We start from the raw sequence: 17,858 nt of genomic DNA on the forward strand, positions 1-17,858 counted from the left end.
TTAAGAAGGAGTCATGTATAATAAATACGGTCGATAATCATAAAAATCCTGACAATTATTTCAATTTTTTTGCTCATGCCGATATATTAAAACAAATAAATGAACAATCCAACTTATTTGATACGTAGTTAATTTGTATTAATCTACATAAAATTATTTTTTATTTTATTTTAATTTTTGCCAAGAAATTATATGATAGCATCATTTTATCGATAACATAAATTTTAATAGTTTATTTATACAAATGTTTAAAATTGTATTGCAACTTTTTAAAAAGTATATCCTTTTATTAATATATTGTTAGTTTTATCGTTTAATATAAAATAAATTGGTAAATTTTTTTTAATTTATAAATTTATTATGTTATTCATTTATTTGTCTTTAATTTGATACCTTTAATTTTTTTTTCAATTAGATGTTATTGGACTCTTGACTGGAAAAGAAGAGTTATATATCATGATCAAAAATAGGAAGAAGTGACCATTACATTGTGGTTGATCTTCATGATTTGGAGTATATGAAATTTTAATATTTTACAATGAGATTTTGTTTTCTAACAATTATCTATACATATGCAAACTATTTTATCTTTTTCATTATATATTACTACTTATTTCTCTTAATTCTTGCTTTTATTTAGAAATAAGGAAAAATAAGGTGCATACTATGAGAACAGTTTATAACTCAATTATTTAATTATCTACGTGATCACCAAACAACCGAATACATACTTATTCACCAATTTGCAAAATTTAACGAAGACATTAGTAAGCATATTGGTTTACCTTTTATTTAACATATTTGTTTATGTTATATTTGTAATCATATTATATCTATTTTTACGAATATATCTTTTTAAAAAATACTCTTAATATTAGCATATGGTATATTAAATAAATATTAGTAGTTTTAAATTATGCAAATGTTTAAAATTGTATTGCGACTTTTTTAAAGGTATATCATTTTATTAACATATTGTTAGTTTTATCGTTTAATATAAAATAATTTGGTAAATTTTTTTTAATTTATAAGTAATTTATTATGTTATTCATTTATTTGTCCTTAATTTGATACTTTTAATTTATTTATTTTTCAGTTAGATGTTATTAGACTCTTGACCAGAAAAGAAGAGTTTATATCATGATCAAAAATAGGAAGAAGTGACCATTACATTGTGGTTGATCTTCATGATTTGGAGTACGTGAAATTTTAATATTTCAACAATAAGATTTTGTTTTGTAACAATTATCTATACATATGCAAAATGTTTTATCTTTTTTATTATATATTACTACTTATTTCACTTAATTTTTGCTTTTATTTAGAGATGAGAAAAAATAAGGTGTACACTATGAGATCAATTTATAACTCAATTATTCAATTATTATCTAGGTGATCACCAAATAATTAAATACATACTTATTTTCCAATTTGCAAAATTTAATAAAGACATTAGTAAGCATATTGGTTTAACTTTTTATTTAACATATTTGTTTGTGTTATATTTGTAATTATATTATTATATTTATTTTATGAATATATCTTTTCAGAAAATATTCTTAATATTAGCATATGGTGTATTAAATAAATATTAGTGGTTTTAAATTATTTATTATTTATTAGAGAATTTTGTGCATTAGAATTCTCTAATAATTTGTTATTCATTTTAAAATGATTTTGATATGTTTTTAATTTACGGTAAAACAATATATAAAAATTTGTTGGTGGACAGTATTATTGGGTTATTTATGGTCACATTGAGTATATATGTCTGATTTATTAAAAAAAATAAATTACTAAATCCGATTAATAACTACTTTAGAGTTGATACACTTAATATTAAATTAAGAAAAAAAATGAATAATACATAATATATTACTTTTTATTAATCAAATTATTATAATTTAATTAATTTTAATAAAACAACTTAAAATTATAATTTTAATCTTATCACGTATATAGCACGGATTATTACACTTGTATATGGATAAAAGATTAGATATGAACGGAGTAGAGTTTAACGTACACTTTAACAGGTGTAGTGAGAAAGGAAGAAATTGTATATTAATAGCCAATAAAATCAGGAATGACCTTTTCAACGTGATTAACTCCCGCAATGTCTCCTCTCAATAAACGGCAACAATTGAATAATCACATGCATAAAAACTTATGGTCCATTATTGGATTATTTATTGTCGGATATGAAGCTTTTAATTTATTTAAAAAATTTAAAATTTTATTTTTATGAGATTTTTTTTAATAAGTTATTTTTTATCTAATTAAGGCTGATACGAAAATTAATTTTTTAATCATTTATAAATATTTTAACAGTATAATTTTTTTTTATATTGATTATGGTAATTATTCTTTAATTCTGATATATTTGATAATAACTTACTGAAAAAACGAAAAAAAAAAAAACGTCTAATTTTAAATATTTTACTAGTAAATAAAATTTAAATTTTTAATATATTTATTGCGATAATATCATTAGATTTTCTAATAATAATAATAAGGTGAATGCTACCCAACCCTCTCTAAAATAACATGTAAGTTACCCTTCATTATGTATCACATTGTAATTGGTCCTTATCTTAACCATAGTTGGGTTATTTTATAATTTATTATTCTTAAAATATCAAAGCTCTACTTCCGTTAATTGAAGCACATTCCACTCCTCCATTCTTTGTTTATCACTTCATCACCTAGATTTGGCGCGCCAACGTCATCGCCATGCCCTCCCACACAACCTCTCTTCCCAGTATAGCCAGCGCCTCTTTTTGCCATGGATCACTGTTTATCCACATAATTAATGGTTAATTTTGGTTATTAAATTTTTTTATTAAAAAAATATATCTTTATTTAATTACGTGATGGAACATATATTTATATATAAAATATAATATAATAAAATAAATCTATTCAAAGTATTTAAAAGTATAATTAAAATTATGAACATACAAATATAATAATAAAATTTGTACTCCAAACAAATAAACATATTTTTTATCATACATATATTATTTAAAAAAATAAATATATTATTAAAATTAATAACAGAAATTTAAAATGATAAAATTTAACTTTCTTACCGTATTTTTTATAGTATTTTTATTTTTTTTAATTTTTAATTTATTAGTACTTTATTATTTAATTAATAATTAAACAAATTATTTTTATGAAAAATTATTTTTTGTATTATATTAGAGAAGAGATCAATATAGCAGTTTAAAAAATAAATTGTATAAATATTTAAGAGATAAATATGAAATACATACCTAAAATAAATAAAATAGATAAAATAGGAGTACTCTTGAGAAATGGAAAATTATTTTTGTCTGTTTTATTTATTTTAGACATGTATTTCATATTTATCTTTTAAATATCTATCTATATAATTTACTTTTGTATTTAAAAATTTTAATATTATCTATTTTTTATTTAAAAATTATTTTTACATTATTTTTTAAACTGTTATATTGGTCTCTTCTTTAAGATAATACAAAAAATAATTTATCATGAAGATAATTTATTTAATCATTAATTAAATAATAAAGTACGAATAAATTAAAAATTAAAAGAATAAAAATACTATAAAAAATACTTGTAAGAAAGTTAGATTTTATCATTTCAAAATTGTGTTATTAATTTTAACAATTTATCATTTTTTAAAGTAATTTATGTACGACAAAAAATATGTTTTTTCTGATTTTAATTATACTTTTAAGTACTCTAAATAGAGTTATTATATTATATTTTACATATAAATATATGTTCTATCGTGTAATTAAATAAAGATTTGTTTTAATAAAAAAATTTAATAGCCAAATTAACATTACTTTGGTATGTATTTCATATTTATCTCTTAAATATTTATACAATTTATTTTTTAAACTGTTACATCGGTCTCTTCTCTAATATAATATAAAAAATAATTTTTCATACAAATAATTTGTTTAATTATTAATTAAATAATAAAGTACTAATAAATTAAAAATTAAAAAATAAAAATACTATAAAAAATACGGTAAAAAAGTTGAATTTTATCATTTTAAATTTTGTTATTAATTTTAATAATATATTTATTTTTAAATAATATATGTATGATAAAAAAAATATGTTTATTTGTTTGGAGTACAAATTTTATTATTATATTTGTATGTTAATGATTTTAATTATACTTTTAAATACTTTGAATAGATTTATTTTATTATATTATATTTTACATATAAATATATGTTCCATCACGTAATTAAATAAAGATATATTTTTTTAATAAAAAAATTTAATAACCAAAATTAACCATTAATTATGTGGATAAGCAGTGATCCATGGCAAAAAGAGGCGCTGGCTATACTGGGAAGAGAGGTTGTGTGGGAGGGCATGGCGATGACGTTGGCGCGACGGTGCTTGAAAGGACCAAATCTAGGTGATGAAGTGATAAACAAAGAATGAAGGAGTGGAATGTGCTTCAAGGAAGGAGAGCTTTGATATTTTAAGAATAATAAATTATAAAATAACCCAACTATGGTTAAGATAAGGACCAATTACAATGTGACACATAATAAAGGGTAACTTACATGTTATTTTAGAGGGGTTGGATAGCATTCAACTAATAATAACAATAATCTATTAATATATAATAAGAGAATAGTAGTAGGTTCAGTGCTTGACAAGTGTATAGGCTGATTGATCAACAAGTGTCTTATTTAAATAATTGACAAGTGTCTTACTAATTCAAAATACAAACATAAAATATAATAAATAATAAATATAAACAAAAAGCAAACAACACAGCAACTTCTTCACGCAACTCTCACCTGCAAAGCTGCAAAAGTAATAGAAGTAGATTTGTAAATCCAAATCAGATGCATGTTGAGCGCGTTTTTTCCTTTTTAGGATTAAAATTTGAACTTGCATTGAAACCAGAGCAAGAGTAAACAAATTTCAAATCAGGATTTTAAAAATCAAATCTTTCCTTGATTCTCTCTCTCTCTTCTTTCTCGCGCTCTCTCTCGGATTTGTTTTTTCTATCATCTTCTTCGTCTGTATCGAGGAAGCTATCGAGCAGTGGTAGAAAGTATTGATTAAGTGAGAGTGTTAAAACAAACGAAGAAAATGAGAGCAAGATCTGAGAGAAGAGGAGGCAGACAAAGAGAATCGAGCTTCAGGAGCAGAGGCGAAGAGAACTTTCACAGTGAAAAAGAAGCTCTCATGCCAATGTCAAATATGGTTACTGCGGTATGTGTTTCTTCTACTGCTGTTCGGTCATCGTTCTCTTTTACTATGTTATTCTTATTTAGAAGGCTCAACCAATTTGGATATAACTATTTAGGTTTCTTTTTTCCTGACCGTTGTCGATTTCAGATGCACTAAATCTTGCTGCTATCAGCCAAGAGGCAGCAGTTCGGTAGCAAAGTGGTGACGCCAGAAAGCTAACCGGTGGATATTCACCGTTGGAGATGGGAGAGAAGAATGGTGATGGATATCTTGCCATTGAAGATGTTATCGGCTGTGAGGCAAAGGTAAGCCTTTTTTTTTTAATTTCAAAATAAAAAACTACTGTATTTTTTTCTAATCTTCTTCTGTTTTTATTTCAAAACATTTGTTTCCCTTCTTTTAGTTTGTTTCGTGTGTGTGTTTTTGGGTTTAGGTTAGATCAAAGCAAGAGCTCTTTGCAGAGGCAAGCCACTAGAGAAGTATATCTATGTCTTTTTCTTATTTCTTATGCTGATGGGATATAATGCACTGTTATTTCTTCACCTAAAATTTTATTTTGACTTTTTAAAGCTTATTTGCTTCATTTTATCTTTTCGTTTTAATTTAATTGTTGTTTTTGTTCTGAGAACGTTGCATATGGTTATGTTGTTTGCTTGCTTTATTAGTTGGTTAAACTATAAATTGTAGATCTAGCATCATATGGTTATGTTACCTTAGCTTCCTGATAATTGTGGTTAACGGATTATAGTTGTGTCCTACTTATTGATGGGAGGGAAAGAACTTTTAAGATTTTCAATTAAAAGATAAAAGAACTTCTCAATGTGTGGAAGAAAGATGCTCTTTTTATTCTGTGTTTTGCGTTTTCTATCTACATGGTCGTTTTTTGTGCGAGGAAGAGATTCTTTTAGGATTTATGAGTGAATTTTGCACATGGATGATTTGAATAAACTGTGAACTATAATCTTGCAATTGTTGGGGTTTTGACCACTTCCTTTTTTGTGTATTTTGTGTATCTCTATCTGTAATTTTGTGATCACATGATTCTATTATCATTATTAAAATGATTCACTTTGAGCTTCTCATTAATAGAATAGGAAAAGTAAAGCTTGATGTACTATTAGATTTTCAAATAAAGAAAAACCTATTGGTAGAGAGAATATTGGAGAAAAGATATTATTTGACATTGAAACTTTGTTTGTTGAAGAGATTGCTTTTGTGGTAAGTTCATTACTTTTTTAGATCCAACAATGTGTGAGCTTCTTTTTCAATCTTTGAATATTGATATATAAAAAATTCATTTTATCATTGTACAATTTCTGTAGGACGCAAATACTCAGATGTTGCATATTCAATTAGTAGAAAGTATTTCTTGGAAAGATCTAGCATTTTTTAAGTTCTTCCATTTCTTCATGCAGAACATATTGGTGATATATCGAAAGGACTGAAGGCATATCGCAAGATTATTTTTAAAGAGGTATTATTCAAATTTTCTTCTGAACTATGGATGTTGAAAGGGTTAGACTGATATTCATTATTATCTTTATTTAAGATTAGATGTATTCGATAAAGATAATTGCACTATAATTCACTCTTCAAAAGTGAGGATCACAAAGTGGTACTTCCCCGTACTCTCAAAAAAAAAAGTATCCAAGAGACACACTTACCTTAAAGTATTTTTTTATTTCCTCTGCACTGCACCACTTCAGTTTATGAATGTAAACATGTAATACCTGAATCTTAATTTAAAAGAATTAAAAAAACTCAAACTACAAGTATGCATATGCAGTGAATTAATTATTCTTTTATCTTTAAATATGCATTATTTAATTAATTTCATTCAAAGAATATACACAGATAGTGATCAATAGTGAATTGCTTTATATTATGGCATTTTCAAAGAATTAGCTATTAATAAATTTTTTGCAAAGTTACCATTACAAATAAATCATTCCAATAGGCAATAATATTGATGTTTCTTAAGGTCCTTTAATGATTTGCTTTAATAAGCATTCCATACTTTGTTTGCTCTTAGCTTAATTCTAAAATTATTATTGAGAAGTTTGACTAAAGGAAACACATACACGTTTCTGTTGTTCAATCTGGAATTTTGATTTAATAGATTACTTAGATTTATACATGGTAGGGTCATGTGGGAACTTCATCATGATTCGGAAAAGGCTTTATCTTTATTTGAGCAAGTGATTTAGTGTGTTTGTTGCTGTTTACTATTTTTGTTGTTGGCAGTAGTCGCATCTCCAAACATGTTCTTGACATGAAGAAGTCAGTATTTTGGCTTGGTTGTGAAGAAGAACTTACGACAGTGATGAAAGGAAGCTCCATGGAAGAAGGAGAAGAGGGCGGCGATGATGGAAACTGATGGAAACTCAGCTAACGCTGTCCAGTCAAATGCAATTGAATATAAATCATATAAAAAGCTCCCCATAGTATTGTACCCAAACAGAGGTATTATTCTATAACAGAGGTACTCTTGATTATTCTATTTATTTAGGTTTGATGCATGTAATCAGCAGCCCTTATTTTATAACATATAGAGAATAAATAATTTTCTATCAGCCATCGGTGACTGTTGATGCAACTGCAAGGAGAAAGAATAGTGCCACGGTGAGTGGTGTTACTACCGTCACTAAAGAAGGAGCAGTTGGCAACAAGTTGAAACACCGGTCAAAAGAATGGAGAGTTCTGAGATCCTGTAATCCGCAGTGTGGGTAACTTTTCTTTTTTAAAAGTAGAAATTTATTTTTATTTTTCTTTCTTTTAAAAAAACGTTACAGAAAATACCATTAGGGTTCGAGATTCAAGCAGAGAGAAATCTATAACTATAACAATTTGACAATTGTATAGATTTTTTTTTCACTCATTTTGTAAAACAAATAATTTTTTCCCTTTTTTTAACTTCAGAATGGGATATTGATTATGTGATGGTGCTCAATCAAGTCCTTCAAAATGATTTTCGCAGCTTATGAGTGCTCTTCCAATACTCTCATTATCCTCCAACATAAGTCTATTGTAGTTAAGGTTTCACTTTATCAGTTTGAGACACTATTTGTTCTGTTTTTTTTTTTTCTTTATCTGACATTGCATATCTGAGTTTGATGTGATGATATTGGGTTATTGTCAAGGTATTTTCTTTACTTTTCATGTGAGTTGTTCTTCTTTCAGAGACTAATTTTTTTCTTTTGCAACCAATATGCATATATTGACTTTGATTGCTTCAGTAGTGCAACTATACTTAACTCTAGGCATTGATTCATATTTTGATTGTGATAATTTGAGATTCTAGCATTATGACGTGTTAAAAATGCATGAATTAGAGTATGTATTATAAGACATATATTCTTATACTGTTATACAGTGTCATGATTTATTTGTCCTTAGAAAATTGGTTTTATTTTTGTGTAATATGTTTGGGATATTAGTGTACTTTTTTTTCATGGATAATTTTTTATAACTTGGAAGTTGAAATTGTCATTCTAAGAAATAGTTGCCAATATTGAACCTAGCTGTAAGTGATGGCATGCAGAAAAATTATTAAGAAATGAAATTCAATTTTAAAATACATTTCTCAAAATTTACAATTGAGGGATTAATTTCATGTTTCTTTAAAAATTGAAATGAAAAATTCGGTAATAAACTTTATGTAAAAAAATCATCCAATTAAATATTCATTACCAAGATTTAAAGGGATACCTGACTTTATTATTAGCTTTTTACTTCTGCCAAGATAGCTATTTTTATTTGTGATTCTTTAGTGTGTGGTTTTAAAATTATGAAGTGTAGAGTATGGAGGAGGGCAGCAGTTTAAGGGTCATTTGTTTTACGACGAAGGGTTTTAGTGTGGATCACTTTTTGTAGGTAAGTTTAAGTTTCACCAGTTCTGTTTAATTTTTAAAGGTTAGTTTTTAGGACTTACTTTTTGGCTTTGCTCATTTTGGTTTTTTCTGGCGTTTTGTTCCAATTAAAGGATTAGTTTGTGTATATGGAATGTTCACTGTTTTTTATTCATATTTTCTAAAAGGATTTATTATGTTATTCTTCACCATTCAGGAATTAGGTTGAATAAGTTTTGTAGGTTGGGAATTCATAGTTATGCATGTGTCGGATGTAGATTAGATGAAATATTGTTGTGTTTCTTTTTTGTTTCACCTTTTGTTTATGTATTTTTGGTATCTTAAACATGTATTGTGGAAGCATTTTTATGAGGTGAGACTTTGTTTGATATCGATTTTTATTGGTTTAAAGTTGATTGAGTTAAGTTATTGTAGCATATTAGGGATTGGTAATTGATTTGTAAATTTAATAATATTTAATGTCTATGACCAATTTGAGTCTAAGAAAATAATCTCACTTCATATTATAAGCATTAGAACTAATAATATTGTCATAGATAATTGGGTATTAGGTAAGAAAGATGTTATATTTTTGCTCCATTTACGTTCAATTTTGAAATTGGGTTACTATCTTTTATTGCGTTTATTGAACTTAATTTTAATACTTTTAAATAGTTATCTTGGATGTGTCTGCATGTTTTAGCTACCCATAAACCTTTTGAGCTTGATTTTCACATGTCTTGCAGTTTTTTTTATTGGTGGTAAATAAAAAGATTCTACTAGCTGTATTGTATTATCGGTTGTTATTTAATTTTATTGTTTTCATCTATATTGGCTGAATTGATTATGCTGCACAAGTGTATAACTCATAACTTTTAGACAATTAAATACCATTATATTCATCATTAATTTTTGTTCTTTTTTAGATCTATATTTCAATTTGTGCCTTTTCTTTGTGGTATATTGATCTTTTGTAACAAAAATGATTTTATTGAAATGGTAGTTTATTTAAAACTGCTGTGAACATTTTTTAGATCTTCTTAGGATTTATTTATTGTTGCTTTGTCTTTTTAATAGGCAAAAAATTGACATATTCACGTGGGTGGTTGAAATAATTTTGGATAGAAAAATTATAAAGGCAAGTTGTTGTTTTATTAAAATTGATATTCACGTGGGTGAAATTTTACTACCAGTTATTCTTTTATTTAGATTTGTTAATAATTTTTTTATAATTCCTATTCTTTACAAATTCTTTACAAAAAAGTAAATTGTTCAACTTGCAAAAAGTTTATTTTTTGTACACTCATGATAGAATGTTTAGACTTTATAAGATGCTTTACCTATTTTGATTTATCACTACTCGATATTTGCAAGTTCTGTTATCTATTTTTTCTATCTATCACCATACCATTTTCATAAGGGTAGTTGTTATATTTCTTCAAAGTTCCAGATAGTCGTTCAATTTTAAATGGAAAGCATATTCATATCATAAGATAAATAATTATTTTTGTGATATTTTCAGTTACATTGGATCTGAGCAACCTCCGGTGAAGTATCTAGAGCTAAGCAACAATGGAGAATTTAAAAATATGAATGTTACCGAGTTTCCAAGTTATTGAAGTGGGTGTCATACATTGTTATTGTGCTTTCTTTTCTTTTTTAGTTTTTATTCAAAATATGAGAATTCAAAGCATTGTGGTATTAGAATGTGTAACATCTTTTAGGATTCTTCTTTTCTCAATATTTTTATGTTCAAATATCTTATGTGAAACTAAATAAACCCTTTTTAAATAAAAAAAAAAAAATCATATTTGTGCCATTTAAGTTGGCATTTCATTTTAATATCAAATGGTTGAATCAAATAAATATCAATTTAAATATGCGATTGAGAAAGACTATATATTGAAGTGAACTGATAAATTTATAAAATAGCAAACCAAAAAATTTGATTTGTTGCATTGTGTTTTGAGAAGGTATTAGTCTTTAAAAGATGATATCTCAATTTTATTGTTTTCTGATACAGATGAATTGTTTTATATTATGAAGTAGAGCAATTGAAAAGAAATGTCTATTTCACATAAGAATTTGTCTCTTTTATGTTATGTTATTTTATCAATTGCTATTCTTTATAATCTTTTTCATAAAATTGACACTCCTATATTAAGTTTCTCTTTGCCTATGACTTTAGACTCTAGCTGAGTAATTTTACTTCTTTATCATGTTCTAAAATAATTAACATAAATCACATTCATAGATCGTCAATCTAATTAATATAATAACTTAAAATTTTATTGAAGATCACTTAACATCAAATAAATAATGTGACTATGCTCCTATTTTATATAGATATTTTTTTTAAGATGGTACAAATGGTAAGTGTTTCTCATGTGGTATTAATTAAAGGATAAAATTTTAAGATTTTTTTTTTAAAAAATAAAAACTATTTTAGGTTGGTAAAATAAATAAATAATTATATCTCATTTAACTCACAAAATACTTACCATATAATAGTAATAAAAAATATTAACTATCAAATAGGTAAAAACTCAAAATATATTTTTTAAGTAAAAATCCTTTGTTGAATAATTAAACAAATAAATAAAATTTATTGTCTTAACTTATTATGGTAAATAACAAATCAAATATATTTTTTATTTTATTCAAAATTTAGGTGGTGGAGGATATATTACAATAAAAAACAAGATATATTTATGAATTTATTAGTAATAAATATTAAAAAAAATAATTTAAGTGATTAATTTTTGTTATTTTCAATATATATACATCTTTATAATAAATACTATTTTGACACCAGTATTTTCTTAACAATTATACATATATTTTCTTTGTTTTGTTAATTAAAAATAATTTAACTATGTGATTAATTAATTATAAATATATTGTTGTACAGGTTTAAAAAATATTTAGTATATAAGTAATATTTTTTATGTATTTGTATTTTAATTAATATAATTATTTTTCTTTCATCATTAAAATAGAAACCTCTTTAAAATGATATACAATTTATTATATTTGTTGTTTGTGTGATTAGAATATAAACTATTTTGATTAAAGTTTTACTTTTTTTAGATAGTATAACAGGAACTATGTAACCATATTTATTTAAATACTCAAACACAAAGACTTTTATATTTAAGTGAAGTTTACTAATATAAACTAAAAATAACAAAATTATTTTAACTTTTATAAGTATAGAATAAAATAGTTTTATACACTACATAATAAATTTTTATATATGAAAACTTTTTTTAAGTTAAAAATAATAACTATTAATATTAATAGTTTAGTATCAATAAATTTTTATAATAAAATAATATTTGTCCCGGGCGTAGCCCGGGTTTTACACTAGTAATGTATGGTGGCAAGACCAAGTGCGTGCCAAACAAACAAGGTGGTAACACTATGATTAAGACTCGTGCCCTAGCCCCACGACAACGGAATGTAATATTATTTTATTATTATGTATGCATGCACGCACGAAATGAGGTAAATTTATTTGATTTCTCTCAATACCGAAAATACGAAACCAAATAAAGAGATCCACATCTAACTGTGGCTAAATAGATGGGTCATGGAAAAGGGATTGAACTTGATTATCCTAGGGTCCTCTGATTTGCACCACACCCATTCCCGTCCATTTCTACTGTTCATCAAACTTGTTGCACGTTTGATTATATATTTTTCATCATTTAAAAATAAAATGTTGCCAGCAATTTCGATATGCTAGCTGTGCTAGATATTGTATGTGTGAACTTGGAGATTCGATCAATCAACGTAATTCAATTAAACCAATTTTTATCATTCTATCTAATAAATTTTAAATTTAGTAATTTTTTTTCTATGTTATCTGTCTATCTAACAGATTAAAGACTAACTCGTTACATATATAAATTTTATTTAGAAATTTATATTATTACTAATTAATAGATTATTACATGCTCAAGATGAAATTCGAATACAGAATACTTATTTAAATAGAATAATGAACTAATTAGTTTAAATAAAAAGATATGAAGGAGAGACTATGCGTATACATTAAAATCAATTACATATTGTGTTTAAATATATATTATTTAATTAGTTTATTTTTAATGTATTTTTTATATTTTAATATATATTTTTAGATACGTGTATAATTTAATAGCATATTTTTAATATACAGCTTAGTACTTTATACACATATTCTGATAAACATATACATCATGAAGAGTAAAATAATTAATAATAAATCATTGTCATATATTATAATAGAGATTATTCATACATATATTAGCCCTAAGACATATGATTAAGACGATAGATTATCACCAAAAATATATGATTAACACGATGGGATGAGAGAAAAAAATAAAACAAAACAAACAAACAAAGTGTGGCTGGAGTGCTCGATAGAAATATGTACAAAAAGCATTATTGAATTATATATAAATATAATAAAAAATTATATATAAATATAAATTTAATAAAAAATTAGGCGATTAAATATATTTTTAATTAAATTCAACTAAATTATATATTTATGTATAATGTGTTTTTTATAATATCTTTTTTTATATAATTTTTTTATTTAATTTATTCTCATTTTTTCTCTATTCCTTCTTTATTATCATTATCATCATTATCTTTTCTTCTTTTTTTTCTTCGCCTCCTGTCTTCTTCTCTCTTATTTAATTTCTTCTTACTCTTTCGTCGTATCATCATTTTCTGTTCAGCAAAGCCAAAGCTACTGAATGCAAAATTTTTTAAAAAAATCACAAATCTAAAATATTGATTCACCAACTAATTAAATACAATAAAATTATTGAACACAAAAATTTAGGTACACAATACAAAAATTTTATAATGACCAACACAAATTTTTATGTATTAGTTTAAAAATTTGTTTCTATAAATTTTTGTATGTGTGAATCACTATTATTAAATTTTATTAATTTCCGAATCTTTTAGGAGGTTTGAATTTATTTTTTTTATCACTCTTGTTACTTAATGTTAGTTTTATGAAATAATTTGATGTTGATTCAGTGTATTATGGATTTGAATATTGTAGCAAGGATAGTTTTGATGAATAAATAGTTTAGATGAATGGTTTGAGAAAATTGATAGTTATATTATTGATGGATTAAGGAAAGAGTACAAAAACTAGTGAAATTTGATATGGTTCTTAGATGATTACAATGAGCTCCATGATGACCTATTTATAAAGTTGGTTCATTATATATAATTTCTAAATAATTCTAGGTCTTAGATATTTCTAGATATTTACCTAAATATATTATCTAGATACTAAACTTAGATATTTTTAGTACTTAGTTTATTTATTTATTTAACTTTTAGACTTCTCCATCAAAATATCTACATATTTATTTTTATGAAACAAGATTATGAGAATTCTAAAAAATTCTACAAATATATAGCATAATCAATATTTAGTATGAAGTATCGTGATTTAGTTTCCCTTACTTTTATTTTTGTGCTATGTACAAAAATATTTGTGCTATATATCGATAAATCTTTGTGGTTTTTAACAAATTATTAATATTTATTTGTATTTTATTTTCTGTAATTATTTTTTTATTTTTTTGAATTTTCTGTTGTCTTGTACCTAAGCTAACAGGAATATTCTGCTCCGTAAGCTTGATCCGCCAGAGATGTGGCACTCGGCAGTTGACCAGACTTTATGAATAACGGGATTCTACCATGTATCAAAAGTGGGACAGATCAGAAGGGCATTCTGCTTTGCTATCTGCTCTTGTGGAAAGGTGGAAGCCGGAGACTCATTCTTTCGTATTGTCAACCGATGAAGTTACAGTAACACTGGAGGACGTGTTACACATATATTGGCTTATCAATTGATGGAGAGGTTGTAACTGGTTGGACCGATAGCAGTCAGGACTTCTTCGTTAACCAGAGAGCATGGTAATTTTTGGCAGCAAACCCGTTGTGAGTAGTTCATCTAAAAGTTACATAAAGTTAGCCTGGGTTCGCCATATCAAAGACACACAATCTTTAGACACTTGATTGTCTGTTCAGTGATATGTTAGGTCTTACATCTTCTGTCTGCTGGGAACCACCCTTTTCGCGGATAAATCGACGACGTATGTCCACACGACGTACCCACCACTGCTCCAAAATTTTGAGCAGATCGGCGCTTACAGTCGGGAGTCAGCAACTCTCGCACATCTTTACAAGGCATTGTGTCATGCATCACGGTATGATTGCAAGGAGATGGACGACCCACTTGATTTGTTGTTTTTTTGGGCGTGGGAGTGAGTGTCCTTTCTTGCGCCCATTCCAAGACAGCGGCTTGCACCTGCTGATATACCGGTTGCACGCAGGTAACACCGTAACAGCACATAATTTATTGGATTTTGACTCGTATTTCATTTATGTTTTACTGGCAAGACATAATTTAAACTCTGTTATAACGTTGCGTATTGCAGGTGGAGTCATCATCCACGAACCAGGGAGTGGATGTGGAGGAGTGCGGTGTCTGTTAGGCACGAGATATACTACATAGAAGAGGTCAGTATCGATATTAATTTATAAGAATAATTTATGGCATTAATAATCTAACTTAGTTCATGCAACATTTTGCAGTTTGTCTGGCAGCCATACCTCGGCATCATCATCCCGGTCGAGCTACATCACCACCTTGATGTGTGTGACACGATAGGGTAGTTGCTATCATTCGAGTGTGTCGAATGACATCCTGTGGACCGAGTGGTTCACTAGTACGGGTATGCATAGTCTCCCCCTCTGCCGGCACAAGCTATCCTTCTTGACAAGCATTATTACACTCTTTCGAGAGTATAGTGCCATAATTGGAGCATCGTACTCGACGAATGGATTCAGCAATGGGAGAATCGCTGCAACAGTTGATTGTTAGATAGAAATCTATAACCAATCGCCGACTTTAACCCGTCTGCCGATTACCGTAGTTGGTACCTTGGATTATTCTGGATGTACCTGAGGTTGTTGGAGTTCATTCCTCAGCAGCCACACTGCATCCACCCCAATAGCCATGATTGACTCATGATTATCGGAGATTATACTCACGCCATCTTTTCTTATAACAAGCCTTCATAGGTTACTAAGAAAAAAGTTTCACGCATTAACGGTCTTACCCTCTACGATGGCAAAAGCAATCGGCACAATGTTTTGATTCCCATCTTGCGTAACTATAACCAAAATGCAACCTTTATATTTTTCATATAGGTGGGTGCCGTCAACTTGAACCAGTGGCTTGCAATATTTGAAGGCTCTTATGCTTGGATTGAAACTCTAGAATACCCGATGGAGTATCCTAACAAACCACCTCTTACTCCCGTTATATAGGGGTCGTTTTTCTATTTGGACTTGTGAACCAAATATCTTCTGAACCATTGCGGAGAACCACAACAGCAAAGCTCTGTAAGATTCTTTCCATCCACCGAAGACTTTCGCTATCGACTTTTTCTTTTCTAACCAAACCTTTCGATAATTAATAGTGTAGTTGTATCTTGCCTGAATTTTTGCAATTATAGATTTTACCTTTATGGATGGGTCGGATTCAACCAATGGCTTCAAAGCCTCAGCAATCGTGTCCGAGTCCAACTTGGAGTGATCCTGTGAGATCGTTCCTATGGAACGTGTGTGCCTCCCGTTGTATCTCTGAATCTCCCAACAAGTTTTTTTCTATATCAAGTTGGCTCGGATAAGCCAATCGCATCCTCATCCATAAGTCTTGCATTTTGCATAGAATGTCTGTGGCTCGAATTCATAAACAACGTAATCAACTCCTCTAGAGATAGTGTAACTCCAAATTGTCGCAATGACTGATTTTCTAGAACCGTATTCCACTCCGATCCTGAACTTCTCGTCCCCAGGATTAACAACACCTATAAAAAGAAGAAATTGTTATTCATCGATCTGTCAATTAGAATCACTCAAGTCTTCCTCGACACGATCAACTGGTTTGGCAAAGTGAATCGGTTTTGCTGCTACCATGGGTGCATGCGGTTTCGAAGACGATGACACACAACCACTACCTGTCACGAACGGCAGCGTACCACTTCATCATATGTTGCGGTATTAGTCTTGCATGTCCGTCACATGCTGATCAGCTTCGATCCAAAATGTCCTATTTTGAAACCCTCCACTCGATCAGAAACACTGATAAAAATCTATATACAACTTTCTCAACCTCCTTGAAATTTAGTGCACCCATATCAGTCAATATGAAATTCTTTAACGTGTCCAAAGAATCAAGACGACAAATGTGCAATATTACAAGTAAATCGCATTCAAATATCACTTCCGTTCACCACTTCTAATTATTTCATTCAAATAAACTAGCACAAAAAAAGAAAACTGATTACTAATAGCCATATGTACCAAGAATAAAGTAAGAAAAAATACAAATTATTAGTGGAATTGGTGTAGTGTGATGAGTAGGGACGAAGCTTCCTATATACAAGGGGCAGCGCCCCTCCGCCAAAAATTTTATGTAAAAAAAAAAAAATAATTAAGAGTGGCCCCTCCAAAAAAATATTGATGGCCTCCTTCTCTAAATTTTAGGTGCTTGGACCATGATCAATTGATCATCATAAGAAAAATTAGAGGTTAGTGATGTTCCTTTTTCAAATTTTCTCATACACAATTTAAAAGTTCAACTTTCTTTATAAGGCAAAAGAAAAAAAAATCTTTCTTTCGCACTTAAGTAGGGCACTTTACCCGTGAATCACTCTTATGATCTTTTCTTTTGCTATTTGATTCTCGAATTTGGATTCT

General features: G+C 27.6%; 1 long non-coding RNA gene across 2 annotated transcripts; it reads left to right on the forward strand.

Annotated features, from left to right (window-relative positions):
• The first annotated feature begins 5,202 nt into the window (after positions 1 to 5,202).
• Positions 5,203 to 7,656, forward strand: LOC148549799 (uncharacterized). 2 transcript variants are annotated; one of them, XR_015895983.1, is made up of 5 exons: positions 5,203 to 5,241; positions 5,368 to 5,525; positions 5,654 to 5,699; positions 6,636 to 6,694; positions 7,465 to 7,656. It is a non-coding gene; the product is annotated as an uncharacterized LOC148549799 (long non-coding RNA). The 2 variants fall into 2 exon arrangements; XR_015895984.1 differs by lacking the exon at positions 5,654 to 5,699.
• The last annotated feature ends 10,202 nt before the right edge of the window (positions 7,657 to 17,858 follow it).

The sequence above is a fragment of the Arachis ipaensis genome, chromosome B8, assembly GCF_059453495.1.
Source record: "Arachis ipaensis isolate K30076 ecotype BB chromosome B8, ASM5945349v1, whole genome shotgun sequence".
Classification (NCBI taxonomy): Eukaryota; Viridiplantae; Streptophyta; class Magnoliopsida; order Fabales; family Fabaceae; genus Arachis; species Arachis ipaensis.